The sequence below is a fragment of the Lagopus muta genome, chromosome 3 (genome assembly GCF_023343835.1).
Source record: "Lagopus muta isolate bLagMut1 chromosome 3, bLagMut1 primary, whole genome shotgun sequence".
In the NCBI taxonomy this organism is placed as follows: Eukaryota; Metazoa; Chordata; class Aves; order Galliformes; family Phasianidae; genus Lagopus; species Lagopus muta.
This window is the reverse complement of record NC_064435.1, coordinates 28,124,158-28,147,029: the sequence shown is the minus strand read 5'-3', so window position 1 is coordinate 28,147,029 and position 22,872 is coordinate 28,124,158. Positions and strand designations below refer to the sequence as shown.

The 22,872-nt window shown below is 41.3% G+C and overlaps 1 protein-coding gene across 4 annotated transcripts in view; it reads right to left on the bottom strand.

Annotated features, from left to right (window-relative positions):
* PAG1 (phosphoprotein membrane anchor with glycosphingolipid microdomains 1) overlaps positions 1-22,872 on the bottom strand; it is a 107,904-nt gene that overhangs the window by 72,017 nt on the left and 13,015 nt on the right. For all 4 annotated transcript variants that reach the window (XM_048938599.1, XM_048938606.1, XM_048938604.1 and 1 more), the window contains exon 2: positions 9,401-9,461. The gene's annotated coding sequence lies outside the window, so the exon portion shown is untranslated. The remainder of the gene's footprint in view (positions 1-9,400; positions 9,462-22,872) is intronic.

The window sequence follows — 22,872 nt, the reverse complement described above, 5'->3', positions numbered from 1 at the left end:
AATTATTTTCTCTTCTTTAGGTTATAGTAGCCTCTAGGAGTCATGGGCCAGTACACAGGCACACAGGAAGCTGTGCTTACAAAGAAGAAAAAGATGGTTCTTGTCTCTGAGGGTCACATTCAAACATAAAGTGAAGGATAATAAATGGATATGGATGGTTGACAAAGAGACAGTGGTTATAACACAGCACTAACCAATTGTTTTTTTCTTTCCTCCAGGGATTATGGCAGAGGAGATATTAAGAAGGGAATTAAAAGGGAAGGGAAATAAAAAGAAAATGAAGCTAAGTGCACTGATGTTTGCCCAGAGCTTATTCTTAACTTACTAACAACAAAGAGTAAAACATGGATGCTGGTTTGAATACTTGGTCAGTGCTGAAGCTAGTATGACAGGTGAACTGGAGGGATGCATGGATGGATGAGCCAGCTGAGCTCTGGATATTAAAACAGGCTGCCTCTTACTATCACTACTGTAAGAGAGAGTGATAAATATTACAGAAATGCTCACAAAAAAAATTAATTGTATTTTAAATCAGGTTTGAATAAGGTAAGAGCTACACAGGCTTTATGTGGACCATGCTTGGCAGTGGAGTGAGGCATCATCTAATGACCACGGGCATCCCCATGGCTGACTCAAACATCTCAGCCCACCAGCATCTCTGGAGGAAGAAACATGCCTCAGTACCTTTCACAGTTGATTTTTTAAGCCTGGGATACCCTCAGCTATGTTGTTCATTTTTGTGAGTTTTCATCTTTTAATAACTCCTATAAGACCTGTTTGTAACAGCCAGAAACTGCTGTGCTCTAGGACTATTTTGGCCTTTGATAAATTTATTTACATTTATACTACCTGCTATTTAATTCTGTTTGAAAATATTCCAGATGGAATTTTTTCTGTTGTCTCCTTAGCTCAGCCATCATGCAAGTTAATAGAGCACTGGAATCTGAGATCAGTCTGAGCTGAATAATAAAACTGAGTCTTAAAACATTTTCGTCTTTCTTGACGTGACAATCTCAGTGCTGCCTTTTATGCAATTGACCTTTGAGATGGATGACCTCTGATGTGCTCTTGCTAAACCTCCCGAAACATCTGTTGGTTTGCTTGAAGCAATGTGTTTCAATAAAAACGTGTAGAGGTTCCATAAATTACTGTTCAGGAAAAAAGAAAAGATATAAATAGAAAAATGAAGAAGAAATCTTATTTCCATTTGGAAACTACTGTTAAAAAATTCATAAACCAAGCACTTCTCATCTGAAGTTCCAACAAAGCATCAGATGAAAGCCATCTTAGGAACACATCGTAAAACCAAGTGAACTCTTTTCACTGTACTGTAATCAGATAAACTTTACCAACAAAGTGTGTTTAACATATGGATTACCTTTAATTTTTTTTGCTTAGCACTCTTCTAAAATTTAGTAAGCATCAACACTGGAAGGAAAGTTGGTAGGTAACATTCTAGTTTGCTAGCATACCATTATACTACATTTCTGAATGCTGGAAGAGCACACTGAGAACCATCACGACGATACCAAGAAAATCGTGCCTGGTCGGTCACCCATGCTGGCAACAGCAAATAGCTCAGGGAGAGAGAGGCATTGCTTTACAACTACACCAACTCAAAGTAGGGACGCTGTGTTTCCACGAGGACCTGCCTGCTCATAAATAACTGAACATGCCTGCCTCAGCCTGGCACTGAATTCCATCCCATAACTGGGTACCCAAGCTCCCCTTGGACTGCAGCACCTTGGAAGGTTCCTGTAGGATGCATCTTATTGTACAGTAAAATAAGCTTCCTAAATAGGTTAAATGAAGCATGTCCTAAATGCCACTACTTCCTTTCACTGACAAGGGGGAGAGCTGGAGTGACCAGGCCTGGTGCAGACATCCTCCAGCTGAATGTCCTGAAGAGCACTCCAGGCTGGTGAAGCAGAAAATGTGTGCATTCATGTTGCAGTGCTTTATCTGGGGCTGTGCATTCTTCTGCTGTCAAAAGCAAAGAATTATGTTCCTGACAGCAGTAATGACAGAACTAAATTAAGAAAATAGAGTTCAGAGAGGCAGAGAGATGCACTGAGCATCAGATGAACAAACCTTATTAACTGACCGCCTCCCATATATCAAAATAGATTAAAAGAATTATTATTACATCTCCAGCTTAACAGTTTGGAAAACTGACATTTAAAGTTGCTACTTAACATTCAGATATTCGTAATGCTGTGCAGTAAATTTGTTATTTGAAGTCTGCTTGTAAATACACAGTCAGTCTTGCAAGTTAACAGCAGCATTCAGAGGTACTGGCAAGAGTAAATCAAACGACTGTGTTTTCATCAGATAGCAACCATAAAAACTGTGTCCACTGCAGCATGCACAAGAGCCCACATAAATGTCATTTTCATCATACTTTCTTCAGATCAAACCAAATGAAACAAGATTTTCAAATCCACAAAAGGATCACATGAAAACACTTCAGTGTTTTCCTGGTATTGTCTTCACAGCTACGAAAGTTCAGCCATTTGACTTCCTAGAAGATACCTCAATGGTATTCTATTCTCATTCTTTCTTAAGGCCACATCACTTCCTGGAGAAAAACAAATAAGTGTGCACGCTTCAGGTACTTCCACATGCCCTGAGTGGACAGAGATTACGCTGTCCCAGTTGAATGATTTAAAATTGCATTTATTGTGATGCTTCGGGATTGAAGAGGTCAAAGCCTCCCCTAACACTATAAGGTGGTCTGCAAATCGATTTAAGGAACACATGTTAATTTCTTAGCTTCAGAATTTTAACTTGGTTTCAGTTTAAATAACACCACTTTTTTTTTAATTAACCGAGACAGGAACTTTCATGCCCACTGAACGGAAAGGAGGGGCTTTTGTTGTTTTGTTGCCTCCAAATACACAAAGCAAATTTCAAAACTCCTAAATACATCGAGCTACATTCAGGTTCAAGGCCAAGCACCGGAAAGTCAAAGAACGTCAGAACAAATGAAATAGTTAAGCTCTCTTGTGCTTACATGTGATGATGAAATATTTCATTATATGATAACATGTTACTTTTTCTACTGAATTGTTTATGGTTTAAGTAAAAACAAGCAGATTCTAAAATGTCCTGATTTGACAAGATATTCAGACACCTATCTCATTTTACATATACTACTTAAGAACCTCCTGAGCTTGATTTATTAGGTAGACAAAACATTTTTGAAAATACATTTTCTACCACCAAATACTACTCGTGCTGTGATCTAACTCTGAATGAACAAAATCAGAACAAATCTCCTTTTCCCTATTTTTTTCCAACAGGTCGATCCCAATGATCAGCTTAACCAAAATGTTTCAGCTGACATTACAAATAGACCAGTTATTCATTATTTTAATCTGCCGTATAGACATCAATTTAATATTCAATTAGAATAAGTGCTTATGAATCACACACGTTTTGGAAGTTCTGACTCTCCAAACAATGCTTGAGTTTAAAATCTGTATTGGTAACAGGATTCTACATACAAACATGCAAACTGGGAGAGCAGCAAGCCTGCTTTATGGCTTAGAGGTGTCTGGGCTTGGCTATCTGCCTTCTCCTTCCACCTTGGCTCGGGTAACTGGAATAAAGATGAATGAAAATTTAGGCCTGCAGTTTTAATAGTAACTATTTGTTATTCAAATTTCCTTTCCCGCACTGAAAGATTGTGAGAATGTGTGCTCAGAATTAAAAGGCTGCTTCTTCAGCATCAGCACATTGATTTCTTGGGGTCCTTGCAAAGCTTTGCACATTGTTTCTGGGCTAGAGATATACACCCTTCTAACTGCCTGTCAGACATCATTTCTGCTTTATGAATAAATAATACCATGCCCAGGGGAAACGTTGGTCTAAGACAAAAAAATCAATATGTGTCTAGCATGTGTTAGGCAGTTGTTGAGCTGAAATCTGTCTCAAATATGTAGAGTAATTTTAATAACAAAACAAAACAAATCCTCTGTAAACTGAGCTTAGAGAAGTGTCATTAAGAAACACTATTTCTGATGCTATTTCACCATGCATCCTATTTGAAGAAGAAGAATATTGCCCTCTTAAAATGCAGATAGATTCTCTGATTGCCAACTGTTTGGTTATTACTTATCTACAAATTTCTAATACTCATGTGGCAGAGATACAGCAGCAACTAATCTTTTACTCTGTTCCACTTGGAGCAGTTCTGGTATACATCTGTGTAATAAAGCTGTCTGCTACTATCGCTGCCTTAGTTTTATTTTTAAAATATCTTCTTCCACAAACACCTCATATTTTTGCAGCAGACCTGGGATCAAATGTGAAACTCATGCGGCTCTGTAATTGCACTGGCCATTCCTGCAATGCAAGCCTGTTTCCACACCCAGCTCAACTTGTGGCTCTGGCATCCACCACCATAGCCCCAGTGATTCAAATCCCTTACAGGACATCTGGACCACTGTGCCTTTTCAATGCAGATCAAAAAAAGACAACCTTACGTACCTACTGTCACAAGGCAGGGTCTTTAACTCCTTTACATACTCCACAGCTCAAAACAGCTCCAGAGGAAGAGAAGGAAGAGGTAAAGGCAAGACTCATGACCGACTTTTGAGACACTGACTCCAAGCCACTGATGTCCAGCCCAGGGACATATCCTTCAAAAGGCATTTCTCCCCTGCCGATATGCAGAACCATTAAATGCAGATCCTCCCCCTGGGAGCATGCTGACAGAGTGGCTCCTCCTGCTACATACACATAATGAAAAGCACAAACTTTACATATTGATGACCCTTTTAGGCCGAGGAGCTGCAGCTGGCCTGGGACAGTTACTCATGCAGGAGAGCTGACCATCTGGAAATGCCATCTAAAGAAAGCAGAAGGAAGCCTGATTATCTTGGGGAAAGAAATGTACAGACATGCAGAAGCTGCAGCTGAGGTGTTCCGAGGCTCACACTGCACGCTAGCATGGGGGGAGCCCATCAGCATCAACACAGACACAGGTCACCTGTTTTAACAAATCAGAAGAAATGAAATGCTAAAGACATGGAGAGGAAGCTCTGATACGTGATTATATGTAAAATACAGCATGACATAAATTGTCCAAAAATGCTTTTATGGCATATTGAATGAATAGTGATGCTTACTACAACTGATACCGTAATGTCAGTGGGAGATTACTGCCTGTAATCTCCCCAGCTTGGTGTGCCAGACACACAACCACCCAGGGGAAGAACACCAGCGAAATACCCAGACTGTTCCGCCCAGGCACTGAGGCACCTTGAGGCGTGCTTTCACACTGTGAGAGCTCCTCTGCAGAGTAAAGATTTGAAAGAAGTCCCCCGCTCACCCACCTCCTTTATCATTTGACTTCCTCACCTCCTGAACACCCTTCAGCCACTCTCCAAACCACAGCTGCTATGTGACTGGAGTTGGTTGGTTGGTTTTTACATAGTCAAAAATCCCCCGTGACCAGGGCGCAGTTTGCTGCTATTCCTCCAGCAGCAGCTTGCTGAAAGGATCCTGTCTTCACCGCTCAGCCTCACTCAAGGCCAAACAGCTGTTTCTGGGTGGTGTGAGACCCTTAATCTCACCAACATCAATCCTTCCTTTCAGCTCCGACATCCCCAACTTTTTTGCACTGAGGAAAAAGGAAAAAATATCACTGGACCTACAGCTCTGCTCTGATTATGCTGTCTGGCTTTCTAATACTGATAGAGTATTACAGCGCATGATAAGTTGCTCACAATTCCCAATTTCCTGTGCAAGCTCAGCATATCCAGGTCCTTTAGAAACATCAACCCACTCTTATTGCAAACAGAAATTTCCAAAATGATGAGTGATTCAATAGGAAACAGAAAGAAAACCACCTCAACCTTGCAGAGGTGTTTCATTTCCAGGTTTGAGTATTGTTGAGAATAGAAATTCAGAACTACAAGGCTTCATCTTTGGGAGATTAAAGACAACTATCACAAACCTTTGGCTTCCAAAGGCACCAGAAGCATGTGTGATACTAAACTCATTTCATATGAATTTTATCTTTAAAAAAGATGCCTGGTGAAGTTTGTTGATTTCTATATTCTTTTTAAAGAAAGTTACTACCAAAAAGCAATGCCTCCATCAATTATATAACAATTATATTTATGTACTTCATGTGTGCACAAGATCTGGACTGAAGCATCTCTGCACTATGTGTGGATAGTAAAAAAAAAAAAGCGAGTATATTCAGACGAACTCATTCACTGTAGCTTTGGAGGTATCTAGTCAGACAAGCTGTGGTAACTGAGTGTGCTCTCAGCTTCTGCTTTCCAAAATCAGTAGAGCCATTAATTTTTCTGAACAAATCACAGAATCATAGGAGTTGGATGGGACCTCTGGAGATCACCAAGTCTAAATCCCTTCCTAAAGCAAGTTGCCTATAGTAGGTTGCACAGGGCAGTGTCCAGGCAGATCTTGATTGTCTCCAGAGAAGGAGACTTCACAACCTCTCTGGGCAGCCTGTTCAACTGCTCTGTCACCCCACAGTAAATTAGTTCTTCCTCACGTTCATATGGAACTTCCTGTATTCCAGTTTGTTTATTGCCCCTTATCCTGTTGCTGCACACCTCTGAAAAGAGCCTGGCCTCATCCATTTTCCTGGAGAAGATGGCAGCCCATAGCTTGGACAAGTACACTGTTTGCTGAGTAAACAAGTGGCTGGAGAGCCAGGCCCAGAGTGTGTTGGTGAATGGAGTTAAATCCAGCTGAAGACCAGTGGTTGGTCCTCAGGGGTTGGTATTGGGGTCCAGTCTGTTTAATATCTTTATTGAGGATTTGCATGCAGGAATTGAGAGCACCCTAACTAAGTTTGCAGATTATATCAAGCTGGGGGGTGGTGTCAATGTGAGGGTAGGAAGGCCCTACACAGAGACCTGGGCAGATTGGATCAATGGGCTGAGGCTGACTGCATGAGGCCAAGTGTTAGGTACTGCGCTTTGAGAGAGGCTTTTTTCCAGCCACTCTGTGCCTACAGGCTTGAGGCAGAGTGGCTGGAAACTGTATGGAAGGGGTTCGACAACGCCTGGCTGAACGCAAGCCTAGCAGCATGCCCAGGTGGCCAAAAAAGCCAGCAGCATCCTGGCTTGCATCAGAAATACCATAGTCAGTAGGAGCAGGGAGGAGTTTCTCCCCAGCTCTGGCAAGGCTGCGCCTTGAGTACTGTGTTCAGTATTGGGCTCCTTGCTATAGTAAAGACACTGAGGCCCTGGAGCATCTCCAGAGAAGGGCAATGAAGCTGTGAGGGGTCTGGAGCACAAGTCTAATGAAGAGTGGCTGAAGGTGCTGGGGTTGCTTAGTCTGGAGAAGAGGCTCAGGGGAGACCTTATGACTCTCTACAACTGAAAGGAGGCAGTGGCAAGGTAGGGTTCAGCCTCTTCTTTCAGGCAACAGAGACAGGACAAGAGAAAATGGCCTCAAGCTGCATCAGGGCAAGTTCAGGTTGGACATTAGGGGAAATTTCTTTTCAGAAGGAGTGGTCGGCATTGGAACACGCTGCCTGAGGAGGTGGTAGAGTCACCATCCCTAGAGGTGTTTAAGAGAAGGGTAAATGTAGTACTTAAGGACACTGGTAATACTGATGGTAGGTGGACAGTTGGACTAGATGATTTTAGAGGTCTTTTCCAACGTTAATGATTCTATGATTTGATTCCTGCAGTTCAGATGTTTATAACCATTGTGGTAACACCTCTCAGTCTTCTCTTCTCCAGACTGAACTTTCTTTTAGGAAAAGCTAGGAACACACACACAGTCAGCCAGCACAATATGATTACTTCTAAAGTTTTTCGCTTGCGGTCTCATCAACATGCTGTAAGTGAGGAACACCTGCTTGCTATGCCTTAGAATAGAACTGATTCCCTCGAAAGTTTCAAGGTTACCATTGTGCTAAGAAAAGGACTTGCAGTGTACAAAGCAGTTCTGAACTGAGCCACAGAGTGCATTACATACAGCTAAAGAAACTGCACAAGTCAACAATTCATATACAGAAAGAACTGAATGCCCTTTCATTACTGGTCTTCTCTAATACAACTGCTTGAGAAAAATCCCTCAAACTGCAAATACGAGGGATCAGTCAGCTGACTGGCTGATAAAGTCAAAATAGCTAATGTCAGGATTTACAATCACTATCTACACAAAATCACAATCTACAATTACTATCACAATTCTATGCAAAGAAGATAATTCACAGACAAATGATGAGTGCACAAGGCACTAAGCAGCTGTCTGTCCTCTGCCCAAAATAAAATGCTTTTGTTTGCGCTGAATTCAGTTCAGCTCAAAAAAATAATAAGTAAAGAAATAAATAAATAACTGGGAAAGAGCAAATGATTGCCAAGGTGAGGAAAACAGCTACTACTCTGAAGATCTATTTGTGACCTTGCCATTATAAAGAACGAGAAGCAGAAGTTTAGCCCTACTGCCACTGGATGTATCTTTAGTCTAGTACCATAACAACTTCCTAGAAACAGCCACACAACAAGGTCTGAGATACTGAGAATAAAAAACAACTGTAGTTTTTGAAAAATTCAAATCTGCTAATTGTTGGGAGTCCTTTATTATTTAAACTGCAATCCAGTATAAATGTGATTTTGCTCACGTCTCATCAGACCTTCAGTAAATTAATGTAAAGCAGCACCAGCCTACATACTGAAGACCTGAACTCACTGCTCCGCATGCAAAGGTGCAAGATATGATCTGCAGATTGCATTCCCAGGGCAACTTCATAACCATAGCACTCTTCTTCATATCCTCTGTAGTGGGATAGCTTTGCAAATTCAACAGAAAATACGACTCCCAGCTGTCTATTTTGTTATTTATTTTCTGTCCGTATCATGGAGACCTCATTAGCTATGCTTTCAGAAAGGCTTTGAAACAAGCAAACACGATGTACAGATCTGCAGCATCTACAGTACTCACAGCAGCAGAAGCAGCTTTTAAGAACTTGGTAAAGTAAGCAAAGATGACAGACTCTGATAAGCAGCCATTGGTTTGCTCTTGCAAAAGAGACCTACCAACCAAATCACCCAGCACCAGGGAAGGAGATGAGAGATAAGGAAAGGCTTTTTAAATAAGCATATCAAAAATATATCCAGTTGATTTCAAGTCTTTTGGCTGAAAATGGTAATACTGCTTCTTAAGACGTAGAAACAACTGTATTTTCAGAATGTATCATGTCTTTATTTTATACACAAACACTCAGCAAATCATGGCTCATGAAACTATAAGCAAAGGCTTCTGTAAAATCTACGTGTAATATTGCTGCTACCCAATGTCAATCCTTAACATCACATTGTTCATAAATCAAGGGCGCCGTCATAAAGCCGAACTAAAGCCAAGCTGACCACCACAGGGAACAAAAAGGAATCAGATAAATAATTACCTTAAGAGTCTCTGTAGAGCTTGATGTTCCAGTGATGGACAGTATCAACAAATGCTTCCTCCTAGGTAAAAAAAAAAAAAGAAGAAATTTTCACAACTCTGAACATAGCTCAATTATGCCATGCTATGAGAATGTATCAGAGAATATACATTATCTCCTGTTACTTTGAATTTAAAATCAATTTCAAAGAAAAATACTTTTAGAAAACATTTTTCCTTCTTTATTTGAAATACCCCAGACTAACTAATGTCGTTTTTAAACTCATTCTCATTATTTTTATTAAAATCTCTGACTTTCAAAGTTCTTCCAAAGATGTTAGACTTAATTTTGAAATCCTTATTATCTTGTCTATATAATGTCCACAGTAACACAGATTTCATAGACTAAACTAGTAATCAGTAGTTTATACCCATGCAGTGACAGTATCCTGCAGTGCTTTCTGCATTTTATTGTGCCCAGAAACTCACTGTTACTTAGTGACTGTACTGGTCTGGTATCTAGAAAGAAAGAATCGAAGGCAGCGATGAGAGATCTGCTAAGCATAAAGAAAGGAGTGGAGGTTGCAGGTTTCCATCAGCACCAGCCTTTCAGTGCATACTTCTAGATATGGGATAATGTGGTGGCCAAGTGGCTGCCAAATTTAACTAATCCAAATTTAACTAATTTGGATTGTAAATTGACTTAGGTAGAAGTAAATACCTTTCTTTTCCTGGATGCTTATTCCAGATGTAAAAAGTCTTCCACCTTTAACTCTGTAGGGAACTGTCTTGCAGTAGTATTGGAAGACTAGTTCAAAATGAAGTTAGAGCACACCTTCAGTGGTTGGTTGCAATAACTTACTTGAATGGCTTTCAAAACTAAATTAGTTAAAACTGCAGTCCAGTTTTCCAAGCAGAGGCTAGTTAAAACCAGTAGGATTGGGAAGTCTAATTACTGCCAAAGTAAACTGAAATGGATATAAAATAGGCTAGTTCTGAAGGAATATACCATCTCTTCTACAGCACTAGTTTTTAGAACAGACTTAACGTTTCTAAAGCAGCTTAAGAAATGAGGGATACTGCAAGGCTAACTGCCTGCTCAGAAGGATATACTGATTCAATTACTTTCTTTTGACGTAAGACCAAATTACAATCATCATAAGCACGTATTACAACTCAAACCCCCTGCACAAAGAAATAATTTCCTTTTTTGTAAGCATTAACCAGCTGTTTTGCTGATTCAGGCCTCCCCATTACTGGCACGCTCTATAAAAAATCACGCAGTGCAAGTGACTACAGAACTGTTGCTTGGTTACATTCTCAATTATCACAATGCTGGCCTTACTCATTCAGTGTCAAGGTCAATGCAATTGTTTCTTTTCTTTAATGATGAAGTATCCTGTTTATAAAATTTGTATCTGCTTCCTACTTGGTAAAATATTGCCCATTTCAGTCAATCATTGCTGGTTACTCCCACAGAGAGACAAAGCGTGAGAAAATGACCCGCAGTGCTCATTTTTGCCCTTAACACACAGCTTTTTTCTCAACTCCACCCATAATGCCAGCTGCTTCACAGCGACACACAGACACCAGTTTTACCACAACGCTTCCTTCCTTCTTTGTCATAGCCTGTTAAATATGGTAGAAATACATTCGCTGTGTATTTATTCTTATTCTCTACCCATCTAATCACAAGTGCAAGAAAAGTGGCAACTTTTAATTAGCATGCATCTCCAGCCAGTGGTGCAGGGAAAGCAAAGGCAAAGCAGGATTTTTTACATCAGTTTTAAATCTGCAAAGGTTTTGGTTCCTCCCTGCCTTTGAGGGCAGGTGTCTGGTTGTGAGGACTGTGATGCACTTGAAGTACTCCACACTGCTGAATATTTCATAGCCCTTGAGAAGCATAGCTGTAATCAACGTGCAAATAATGAAATGGGCAGCGATAACGCAGCAGAGGTAAAGTGTGCCATTAGAAGGCATCATTGCTTTGGCTTCTAGGCAGGATAGCTGTAACAATTTATCATGCTATTTGATAAAATAATAATGCTATCGGATACAAAATCAAAATGAATGTTATGCCAAGAAAAAAATCAGAGAGCATCAAGGGGGACAACATGAACAGCAACGAAAAAATCAGGGATAAAGAGGCAAAGCCATCCATTAAGAGTCACAGAATTATAGAATGGCATAGATTGGAGAGGACCTTAAAGATCATCTAATTCCAACGCCTGTGCCATGGGCAGGGTTGCCAACCACTAGGTCATTGTCTGGGAATCAAGCCTGGCCTTGAATGCATCCAGGGATGGGTATCCACAGCTTCTCTGGGCAGCCTGTTACAGAGCCTCATCACCCTCTGAGTGAAGAATTTCTTCCTAACATCTAACCTAAAACTCCCCTCTTTCAGTTTAAATCCACTACCCCTTGTCTTATCAATATTTACCTGAGTAAAAAGTTGGTTTCCCTCCTGCTTGTAACCTCCTTTCAAGTATCAGAAGATTGCAATAAGGTCTCCCCAGAGCCTTCTCTTCTCCAAGCTAAACAAGCCGAACACCCTCAAACTTTCGTCACAGGAGAGGTGCTCCACCCCTCTGATCATCTTTGTGGCCCTCCTCTGGACTCTGCTCCACGTCCTTCTCATATGAGTCATATGGGCAGACATTTCTCATAAGTATTTCCATCACCAAAGATGATCTATATACATCTTTATTAACTTGGCTGGAGGTGTAGCTCAGACCACTCACTCTCGACTCCAAACTGCAGTGGTTTGGTATGGGTAAGCTGGGAAAGACATAATTTGTGTGTAGGAAGGAACTACCTCAAACAACTTCTCCTAACCTCCACGAGAGCAAGGAGAGTGATGACAGAGGCCAATACAGGCATAAAAGGGTAGAGGCTGTCTTCCCCAGCATATATCTTCTCAGACACCAGAGGAAATTCTGCTGAAGCACGGCTCCCATGGCTGCTTACTCTTTTCTATCTCCAAGCAAGCACAGACACTCACAGACACCTTCTGACACTGAAGTGGTATGCAATTAACAGAAGGCTCCATTAATTATCTTTGGATACTCATAAGAATAAGCTGAATGTTATTCTTAAAAACTACAGAATCAGAGAATTAAATTAGCTGGAAGAGACCTCGGAGATCATGTAGTTCAATCACCGTGCTAAAGCAGGTTCCCTACAGCAGGCTACAGAGGAAAGCATCCAGGAGGGTTTTAATTATCTCCAGAGAACAAAACTCCTCAAACTTTGTACCTTATTCCAGTGTTATGTCACTCTCAAATAAGTTTTTCTTCATGTTCATAAGGAAGTTCTTATGTTTCAGTTTGTGCCCCTTGTTCTGTTGCTGGGGACCATTGCAAAAAGCCTGGTCCCCTCCACTTGACTTCCACCCAGTACATATTTACAGGCGTTGATAAGATCCCCTCTGAGTCTTCTCATCCCCAGAATGAGCAGTCCCAGGTCTCTCCTCCTTTCCCTACAAGGCCCTTATCATCTTTGAGGCCCTCCACTGGACTCTCTCTAGAAGTTTTGCTTCTTTTTTGAACTGGGGAGCCCAGAACTGGACACAGTACTCCAGATGTGGCCTCACCAGGGCAGAGTAGATGGGGAAAGTAGACCTTCCTCAGGTCTGGAAATCTCTGAATGCAAGACTGCAGTAGGTTCATTCATCAGCACTGCACGTTGCAAAGTGAAATTTGACGGACGTGTGAGAATACTTAGTGGGATGTTGCAGACATGTGCAAGTAGAAAGCCAAAAGCAGTGAGGAAAAAAAACAGCTACGTTCTTGGAGCGAGAACCTCTATGTTCAAAGAAAGACTTCAGTTAATGTCAGTCTAATCATCCTTTATGTATTTCAAAAAGTAGTTCACTGAAACTCCAAGAAACTAGGCACTTTTGTAAAAAAAAAAAACACATATTGTTCTATATTAATGAAGGGGATAAATACATCCTCTTTGTACTCACTATGCTGTCTACACAGATACCTTGTATTTTCATTGCTTTTCTCACCAGCAAGAGACAAGCAAGGTGGATAGGTTTAATATTGCCAAAGAAAATCTGGCATACACATGTTCAGTGCAGCAGGGGGAAATCAGCTCTAACATCTCAGAAACATCGCTTGTCACTCTGAAAGAAAGAGATGTCTCAGGGTGATACTGCACTGGAGCCATTCCCATGCTTTGATAATCAAAGGACTCTTCCTAGTGTTACCTTCCATCTGCCGGAGAAGAGATCACATAGATAGACCTTCTAGCCAGATGGAGTCACCAGAAATTCTCTTCATCAGAAAGCTCAGACACAATTGAGATCTCATTTCTTCCTCTCATTCATATTCTCCTGCTCTGCCTCCTGCAAATACCCAAAGATAAATTACGCAGACAAACTCAGACTTAGACTTTAAATGTCACAGACAAATCTTATGCAGCTCATTTTCTCTTCCATTTTTTTCCCAGCATGAAAGAATTATTTTTATTAACTCACTGGGGGTCATGACAGACCATAGACAATATAAGGTTGGTGGAACTGCTCTCTGAGTTTCCTCATTAAGCATCCCAAAAACTATTTCAACAGTTGCAAACGTTATGCAGCACTGCCAGCTGTCTTCTGGATATCAGCATTCCAATCTGACACCTCTGTAAAAGTGAAAGGCTAGGGTGATAAAGGCTCCTGTAATTTATGAGATGTCTTTATTTATACAGAACTAGTTTTGGAGCAAGGATTGTTTGTATGTGTATGCACATGCATACGTGCAGTCCTAACATCGAGGGACTCCCAGATAATGCCTACTTCCATAGTAAGGCTCTCATTCCCAAACATCCTCTTCCAAGATGCCAAGGCAGTTCCCTACTCATCCAATTCCTTCTCCTTGTACAACTGTGCCTTAATGAGAGCCTTGCAAAATTTGCAGTATCAATATGATATCAATATGATCTTCCAAGAGTATGTATTTGCCAACATGCTGAGAAAAAGCACTTGGAAGACAGTAATGGTATTTCCTGATGATGAGTAACAGGTGAGGCTGGCAGCAGCAATGCTTACTAAAGCTGTCTGGCACTTTGCTTTCTCAGAGCCATTTTCAACTGTTTAAATATGCAGCCTTGTGCTAAATTTCAATTTCAGTACCTCCATTAATGCACTGCATATATTTCTGAAAATAAAGCCAAAGAAAAATGCCTATCCCTGCCCAAGTGAAAAGGTCTTGGCATCCTTTTTCTTTGAAAAGTTTTAGTACCTCTAATCTTTGAAACAGCCTTGACATGAAACAGGAAAGAGCTTTTTGTCAGAGATGCTTTTACTGAACCCCAAAATGGGAAAGGTGAATACTGTGAAAACAGGGAAGGAAAAAAAAATAAAAGAGAATAATGAAAAGGGGAAAATTGGGACTGAGACACGTGCAGGGAAGATGATGGATGAATGGCAAGGAAATTTGGCTGCCAAGGCAGAGAGAAAAGCAGGGTGGTGGAGGGCAAAAAACTAGTGAGGAACAAGGGTGGGAGTCAGCCAATCTAGGCAAAAGCTAGGAAGAAAAAATGGGTAAAAAAGAAGACTGGGAACCACATGGATGCCAAAGGACACAGAGCAAAGGCAGCAGCAGCTGAGACCAGAGAGGGTCTGGCAACAAGAGAGAGTCAAGTGAGTGACAGGAAGGCAACATAAGTCCATCTGGGGTAAAAGAGGAAATGCACAGATCACTAAAAGAGGAAGAGTGGCTACAGAGGGAAGTACAAACAGCTGTTCTGGAGACAATTGGTCTGGAACGTATTTTCTACTTTAACACATTTCTCAGCATAGCTGCCACCAAGAGCACAAAACAATAGAAAATATAATAGACTTGTTGTAATGTAGTAACATAATCTAATGGAGCTGTAGTATGGTTCTTCCAAATGATGACAAGCTAATGCACTGTTCCTTTTAACAATTCTATATCAATTTATATTAGCTACATATCTTGTTCAAACCCTCTTATTTAGGCATGCCAGTGGCTTGAGGGTCCCCTGAGCCCTTTCTCCCCAAGAGACATCAGTCAGGCCTTGTCCCTATATGCTGTCCCTGCAGAAACCTCACTACACTGGGAGGAAAGGCAGGAGGAAAGGGGGAAACGTGCCCCAGACTCATCCTGATGGGTCATGCATACAGCATGCCCAGATCTGAGTGCTCCTGGGTCTACTGGTACAAGTGTGCCCTTAATTATTGCCATGGCAACCAAGTAAGTACACAACCACCCCTCCTCATGCTGTATTCTCTTTGTGAATTTTAATTCATGGAACTGGCACACAGAGCCCAGGAAAAATGACTGAGATTTATTTCCTTATTGAAGAAGCGGAGGTAGCGGCGCTGCTGATGACTGCTGCTAGAGTTATAGATGCATCACAGTAAAATACTGCACTGGAAACCTTTCTCATGACCCAGCACAGAAGTAGTTTTTAAAGCAACTCAGCAATACAGTTAGATGTCAACAGCAGCCTCTTCAGCTTCTGGAGAAATGAAGAGGGGGGAGATCTCACCGCTCTGTGATGCAGTCATTCCAGTAAAGTCTAATTTCACATAATAAAACCTAATTTCATATAATTGGCCAGAGTCAATTCAAGAGGAGATCCTAGAGGGTGGGGGAAATTAGGGGAACGACAGGAAAGACAAGAAAAAAAGCAAAAGTATTCCAATTAGTCAAAAATATAAGAGCCGATTTCCTTGTGTCCCAGCGCAATAGCAATGAAGATAAGAGACCAGAGCTCTCTGTGTCCCTCTACATAAATCTCCCACTGCATTTTAAAAGAAAATGTATACTGAAAAGAACCTCCATCGCAGGGGAGTTTTTGGGCTTCAAATTATTTTTCTATAGGTGAGATACAGTGAGGTGTAACAAACGAAATGGCCAGTGGCATCATACTCAGTGTGCTCTCCTGCCCATTATTTCAGACTCAATTGCAAGACATCAAGAGTATGTGGTACATTTAAGGATACCCATCACCCTTCTCTTTACCTTCCTCCCAATGGCACAGCCCAGCCCAGAGCTGAGTTGTCTGTGGAATACAGAGCACAGCAGATGATCATCGCGTGCTAAGATCTCAGCAGACTTGCCTTTAATCAAGCAACACAATTCAGAGCCAGTTCAAAAAAGGCATCTCAGTAAGAAAACACCTTGCACCTCTGCCACCGGGAAGCTCTCCTTCAGGAAATGTGCAGACAGAGCTGAAAAATGTAGCAATTTAAGAGGAGCAAAATTGGACAGCAAGAACATTTACCTTTTATCTGAAAATGATTCATGAGACACCCCTATAAAGTGTCAGACAACAGCAAAGCAGTTCATCTGCTATTGATAACACAGCATTCCTAAGCCATCAATAACCATTTGAGTACTCTTGAAGTAGGTTCAGCTTCATCTACATTATTTTCTGTATTGACAGACTAGGGATATGCTAATAGAGGTTTATGAAAGTGCAAGAAAGCAAAGTATTGCACGCTTTATCACACTATCAAAGCAGAATCATGTTCAGATACAGTTAGTGTATAATTTCCGTCCCTCTTAAAAGCTGGAAGGCAATGATCAGCATGTTGGATCTGGCAAGCTCATATTATCTATCTGATAATTACTGAAAGATGGAGAAGCCTTGAAAAAAAATTACTTGCAAATTTCTGCGTTTTCTACATACCTGACCAAAATGCTATCACCATTACTTAAATGAGCACATCTTTCCCATAAACTTCTACTCAGAACACATTAACATCAATATAAAATACATCATAAATTATTAGAAGCTGTACAAAAATCAGAACTGTACAATCAGAGACTGGATGCAGGGAAACACTTGACAGTGATGACTAGCTAAGGTTTCATGGTAATGTGCTGGGCAGTACTAGCCCACATGAACACCGCAATGCAGATCCAGCTTTACAAAATATGTATACCATTAGTCAATTCTATTCATACTGGAGCAGAGTCAACATGCTAGATACAGACCAAAAGATAATCCCATCCTCCAGAGACTGCCATATAAAAAGACAGAAAGATGAGAGATGAGAGAGATACAAGAACATACATATGCATTCATATACAGAGTAATTGGGATGACTGGCCTGTGTCTCATTATCTCATTTATTCATGCTTCAGGTGAAGGAGAGACAAGGATGTAAGAGCAAGATCGCAGAAGCTGGGGAGGGACAGCTATACAAGGAACTAGAAGAACAGAAAGAAAACAAACTGAACATGGAAGGAGAAACCATGGATTAAGAGCTTCTGCCAAAACCAGTGATTGACATAAAAACAAACAAACAATAAATACAAAATAAAAAACCAACAATGCTCCATGCTATACAAAGGCAGGGCTAAAACCAGCAGGACCAGGGTAATACTGTCCAGTTTCTGGATTGCCCAGACTCAAAGGTGGTTACAGCAGGACAGCACAATACAAATATAGGTCCTGCTCTTGCAAGACCATCTTTAGACCAGAGGCTTCAGGCAGAGCCATCTGCATTACTGTGGGAATAATGACACATGAATCACGATCCAACCACCTTGGTATCAGGTCCAGCTCAGTTCCTTGGCTGAAAGCAGGCTGCATGAGCACCTCCAGAGACAGATAAAACAGGCAAAGCTGAATTCAAACTGACCCTGTGCCAAACTACCAGGGTTTTGTTGTGCTGAGTTCCTCAGACAACCGTCAGCTCCCTTCTGATCAACCTCTTCTCCTCTGTCTGAACAGCAGAGAATCACAATCCTGCAATTTGGAACAGTGGAGAGTCAGTGAGGTTGTGCTCAAGGTTAGGAAGAAGCTTTTATCTCAAACCGGGAAAAAGAAAAGGGACTCAATCCCCACTGAAGGGCACTTCCACATAGTCACTCATGGCAGTTCCCAAGGCTGCCTGAGCAAGATCTGGCCAATCCATTCCACCATGACTTTCGTCATCACTGTACCTGCTCAGGACTTCTACCACCAGCTTTGCATTTAAAGATAGTTACTCCCAAAACATATGGCCACAGAATTCAGCTCAGAGTCAACATATTATTCAATGCTTCCTTATCTCCTAGAGATTAAATGCAGCTTCCAGTGCTCTTCTTCTGCTGAAGGGCCCAATGTAACCGCTTAGATGACATGGACCCTTATCTCTCCGGCTTACACACACCTTTTTAATTGGACTGGGGCCAGCTGCCTGGTCAGGGCCAGTGGAGATAAGGCGAGGGGCAGCCCTCGAAGCCATTTGAGCAGGAGCCGGGGGCAGCTTCAGTGAGGATCCCTTCCTGCCCCTGTCTTGTGTTTCACTTAAATGAAGTCTTAGGATGAGACAAAAATGAAAAGACTGCTGCAAAAACACCAGAGAGCACACATCCTGCTCGGTGCTAATTCTGAAAACTACAGCAACTAACAAATAGATTCAATTACTGAGGTAGATGCTAACCCAATTCAAGGGAATTGGTACATATGTTATAACAAGACGCTGGAGCCTCGGCCTGATCACATTTACATGAAGAAATCATTTTATGCAAATCTCCTATCCACAAGTGAAGGCCACGCAGGAGAAAAGAAAGTGGTGTGCAAAGATTTGTGATGCATGTCGGATGGGCAATTTAAGGTAAATCATAATATTCGGTTATACAAGACATATAATCTGGAGAGAAAAAGAGTGTAGCTTCAAAGTCATAAATTATTTATAAATAATACAGTTATCTCATGAAACACCCCAAAGGCTAACCACTGATTTTTTCCATTATTTTTTTTCCACTTTTGCAAATCCAGGAGAAGCTAAAGATGAACATTTATCAAGAAAGAGCTAATTTTTGGGAGGGTGGACTGACACAGTAAAATTAGTTACGGGCTTGTGAACAGCACTGCAGGATGGCTGTGCTCATCCCGCAAGAGGAAAGAAGGCAAAAGAAGTGAGCTGAGTGTGCTAAGGAGAGAAACTGCTCCCTGGGGAGCTCTCACCCTTTCAGGACCATCGCTGCTATTCAAAATCACTGCTTGCTTTCTGCCAGATTCCATCTTCTTTTAAGTGAAATCCCCAAAAGGCAGCATGGAGATTCACAAGTCCCAGCAGCAGCACTATGGCATGCAGCACGCTCTCTGCCAGCAATGTCACCTCCTCAGAGCACGAGCTACACTCTGAGATGCACAGTACAATGCACAGTACATCTCTGTACTCAGTTGTCTCAGCAGATGACACCTCCTCATCTTCATCACTCAGTGAAGCATCTGTCCATATTCTCCTAAAATACATAACTTTTTCTTTTTTTTTAAACGTACTTTCGGCTGCCCTACACGTCAATCAGTGCTACCCACTTTCTGATATGCTTGCAGTTTATCATTTAGTTTTACATTGCACTCTCTGCTCTTCAAAGTCCTTTTAAGATCTTGGTATTCAGTTTGTGTATGACCCAACACAGTTCAGTTGTTTTCTGTTGGATTCATTAGAGGCAGATATCCTTATGCTTTGTAGTCTGAATAACTCTTCTGTGCTTTTAGCAGATCACTCTTTCAGCCTGCTTATGTTCTGATGCAGATGCCTCACATGACTTACACAATGTGCTCAAGCAGCCTCCCATGTCAAGCCTGAGGATATTAATTTTCTCCCTCCCGACATTATTCCGTTTTCAACTAGTTTCTTTTTATTTGTGTGTGGAAAGGTATTTCAGTTTCTAAAAAGCCCTTAAAGCTCAAAGATGGATATGCAAGCACTGTATCTCAGACCTTTTCTGAGACTCTTTGAAGTGTTGGTGTGTATTTCCATTGTAGAACAAAAAGCAATTTTTCCTAAGGGTAACACAAGTGTAATTCTTGAGTTTGCTTCTCATATCATATGTGCAGTAACGAGGCAAATAAAACATAACAAAAAAAAATCCGATTTATTTTCTTACTATCTTCAGATATCAGCATCACTTAACAATTTACAGCAATAGAGGGAAACATCATTAAACTTCTCAACTTTAGGAGTGTACCTTTTTTAAAATCACTGAAACTAAAACCAAACCTCATTCTTGTATAATAAAAAAGCAAATGTAGCACCAAATGTCATTTCACACAATCAGCCACCACTGCACACTGAGTTTATACGCATAATCCCTTTGAAGCCACAGCAGAGCATCAAAATGCAAATCCCAAAGTGTTAAGAAATCCACATTTTAGTTATCATGGAAATAAATATCCTCAACAGCTATTGCTCACGTATACTTTGGCTCGTCAACCTTTGCAGCTTTAAAAACAAACAAACAAAAAAACCCAACCAATAAGATTACTTTCTTAACCATTCTAAACATGTTACAGTGACTTCAAATGCCATATAAGCTCCAATCCTGCTGAACGTTACTTCTTCCTGCACCTCAGGCTGTAGGCACCAAAACCAAAGAACTATACCTATTTTCTTTAGGAAGAAAAGTCTGTCCCTCTGTTGGTTAAACTTGTTCCAACTCAAGTCCACATCCACTCTGCAGTTCAGATCTTGATGAGAAAGGAAATGTCTCCCATTTTGTCACTCATGAAGGTCTAAGCCACCAGGTTACAATATGCAGTTGTTACTCTTTCAAAGTCTCTGATATTACAAGTACATCCAGAACTGAAATAATTCTTGTGCAAGCATTTAATTTGAAGAGAACTCAGTAAAGGCTTAAATTTCATCCTTTTCTAAAATGGCAACTCTCCTTCTCCTTCAGGAAAATCAAACACCTCATGTTAAGACTGCACCTCTTCTACCTCAAACAACTTTATCCCTGACAAAGCCTTCCACAGTCACCAAGGATCACGCTTGAACAATCCTATTTACACTGAGAAGACAGCACTGATATATCCAAGATCAGACTCTTTGCAAACTTTGACAATTCCAATTTAGGAAATAAATTAATATGAAAAAAAATATGCTTCAGTCTTCATTCTGCAGGAAGACAGTCAGAGGATTAAAACAAATTGGAAATCAATAGTTGAAGAGAAACTCCACTGCTGCTGCCCTACTGACAAAGATTAAAGCTATGCCTGAAATTAATATAAAATTAGCTTGCAAAACAAGATGAGAAAGCTAAGGTCACCGATAATGGTTCTATTGCTTCCACTTGCATAAAAAGCTGTGCATTTCGAGTGTTTTGTTTCCAGGCTGCCGTTAGCTCTGTCAGAACGAAGAAACAAACTCAGTGGCACACCTTTGTGTTTTACAACAAAAACACTCTCCGTAGGCCTGTATTGATAAAAGCCTCCTGCCTTATATCTTGGCTATGATACTGCTTACGGGCTATCAGCATGACAGCCAAGCTCACCACCTAGTTTGTCATTCCATGGAAACAAATGTGACATGATGCTGGCTGCACAAATACAGCTACTATGAACTGGGCTTTAAAGAAAAAAGAAATCCGTAGAAAAAGCCATACAAGTGAATTGCACAATAAACATTATTTGTCTAACATTCAGAGACTCGAGTCACTGCTAAGAATGAGATTTCTGCTTATTTTTTCACATCTGTGGCCATAGCAGAATGAAAAAATTCTTTTGTATACATCCTGCAGGAACAGGAGAAAATGACAAACAGCTCTCCTGCTGAACAAACCAGTGTACATAAGCAAGAGTTTCTGTTTTAAAAATGGAGGCTGAAAAAGCAGAACTGAACTGAGAAGCAGACATGAGGTACCCAGAACGTACTGATAACCTTCTCTGAGCAAGTGGAGAACTATCTTCAAGTTCTTTAAAGGACAAAACAGGGAACTGTTATTTAAGATTAGGCTCTCTTTAAAAACGTTCTGTCTGCATGGAAGATGGCATGGAGGTGGTCTTGCCACTCATCCAGCACAGCTGCTTTCAAGTGCAGTTGGTCTGGTCATACAATCACAGGATGGGTGAAGGTGGCAGGGGCCTCTGGGGCCTTCTGGCCCAACCCCTGCTCAAGCAGGGACACCCAGCCTAGGGGGCCCATGGCCATGTCCACACAGCTAATAAAGACCTCCAAGGAGACTCCACAGTCTCTCTGTACCAGTCTCCCATACAGTAAAGAAGTGCTTCAGGGTGGTCAGAGAGAGCCTCCTGTGTTCCAGTTTGTGCCCACTGCCTCTTGTCCTGGCACTGGGTACCACTGAACAGAGCCTGTCTGCATCCTCTTGGCACCCTCCCTTCAGGAGCGTCTTTTTAGGACTCTGATGAGATCCCTGATGAGCCTTCTCCAAGATGAACAGGTCTGGTTCAGTCAGCCTCCCCTCACAGGAGAGGTGCTCCCCAGACCCTTAATCATCTTCACAGCCTTTCACTAGACTCTTTCTCCCCAGCATATTCAGATCTCTCTTGTACTGGGGAGCTCAGAACTGGACACAATACTCCAGAGTGTGGCCTCATGAGAGCTGAGCAGAAGGGAAGCCTTGACCTGTTCACAACACTTGGCAGAATGCAGCCAGGATACCAATTCTTAGTCTCTAGGACACACTGCAGGCTCATGTTCAGCACAGTGTTCACCAGAACTCCCAGATCCTCTTCTGCAAAACTGCTTTCCAGCTGGTGCCTGGGGCTGTTCCTCCCCAGATACAGAAC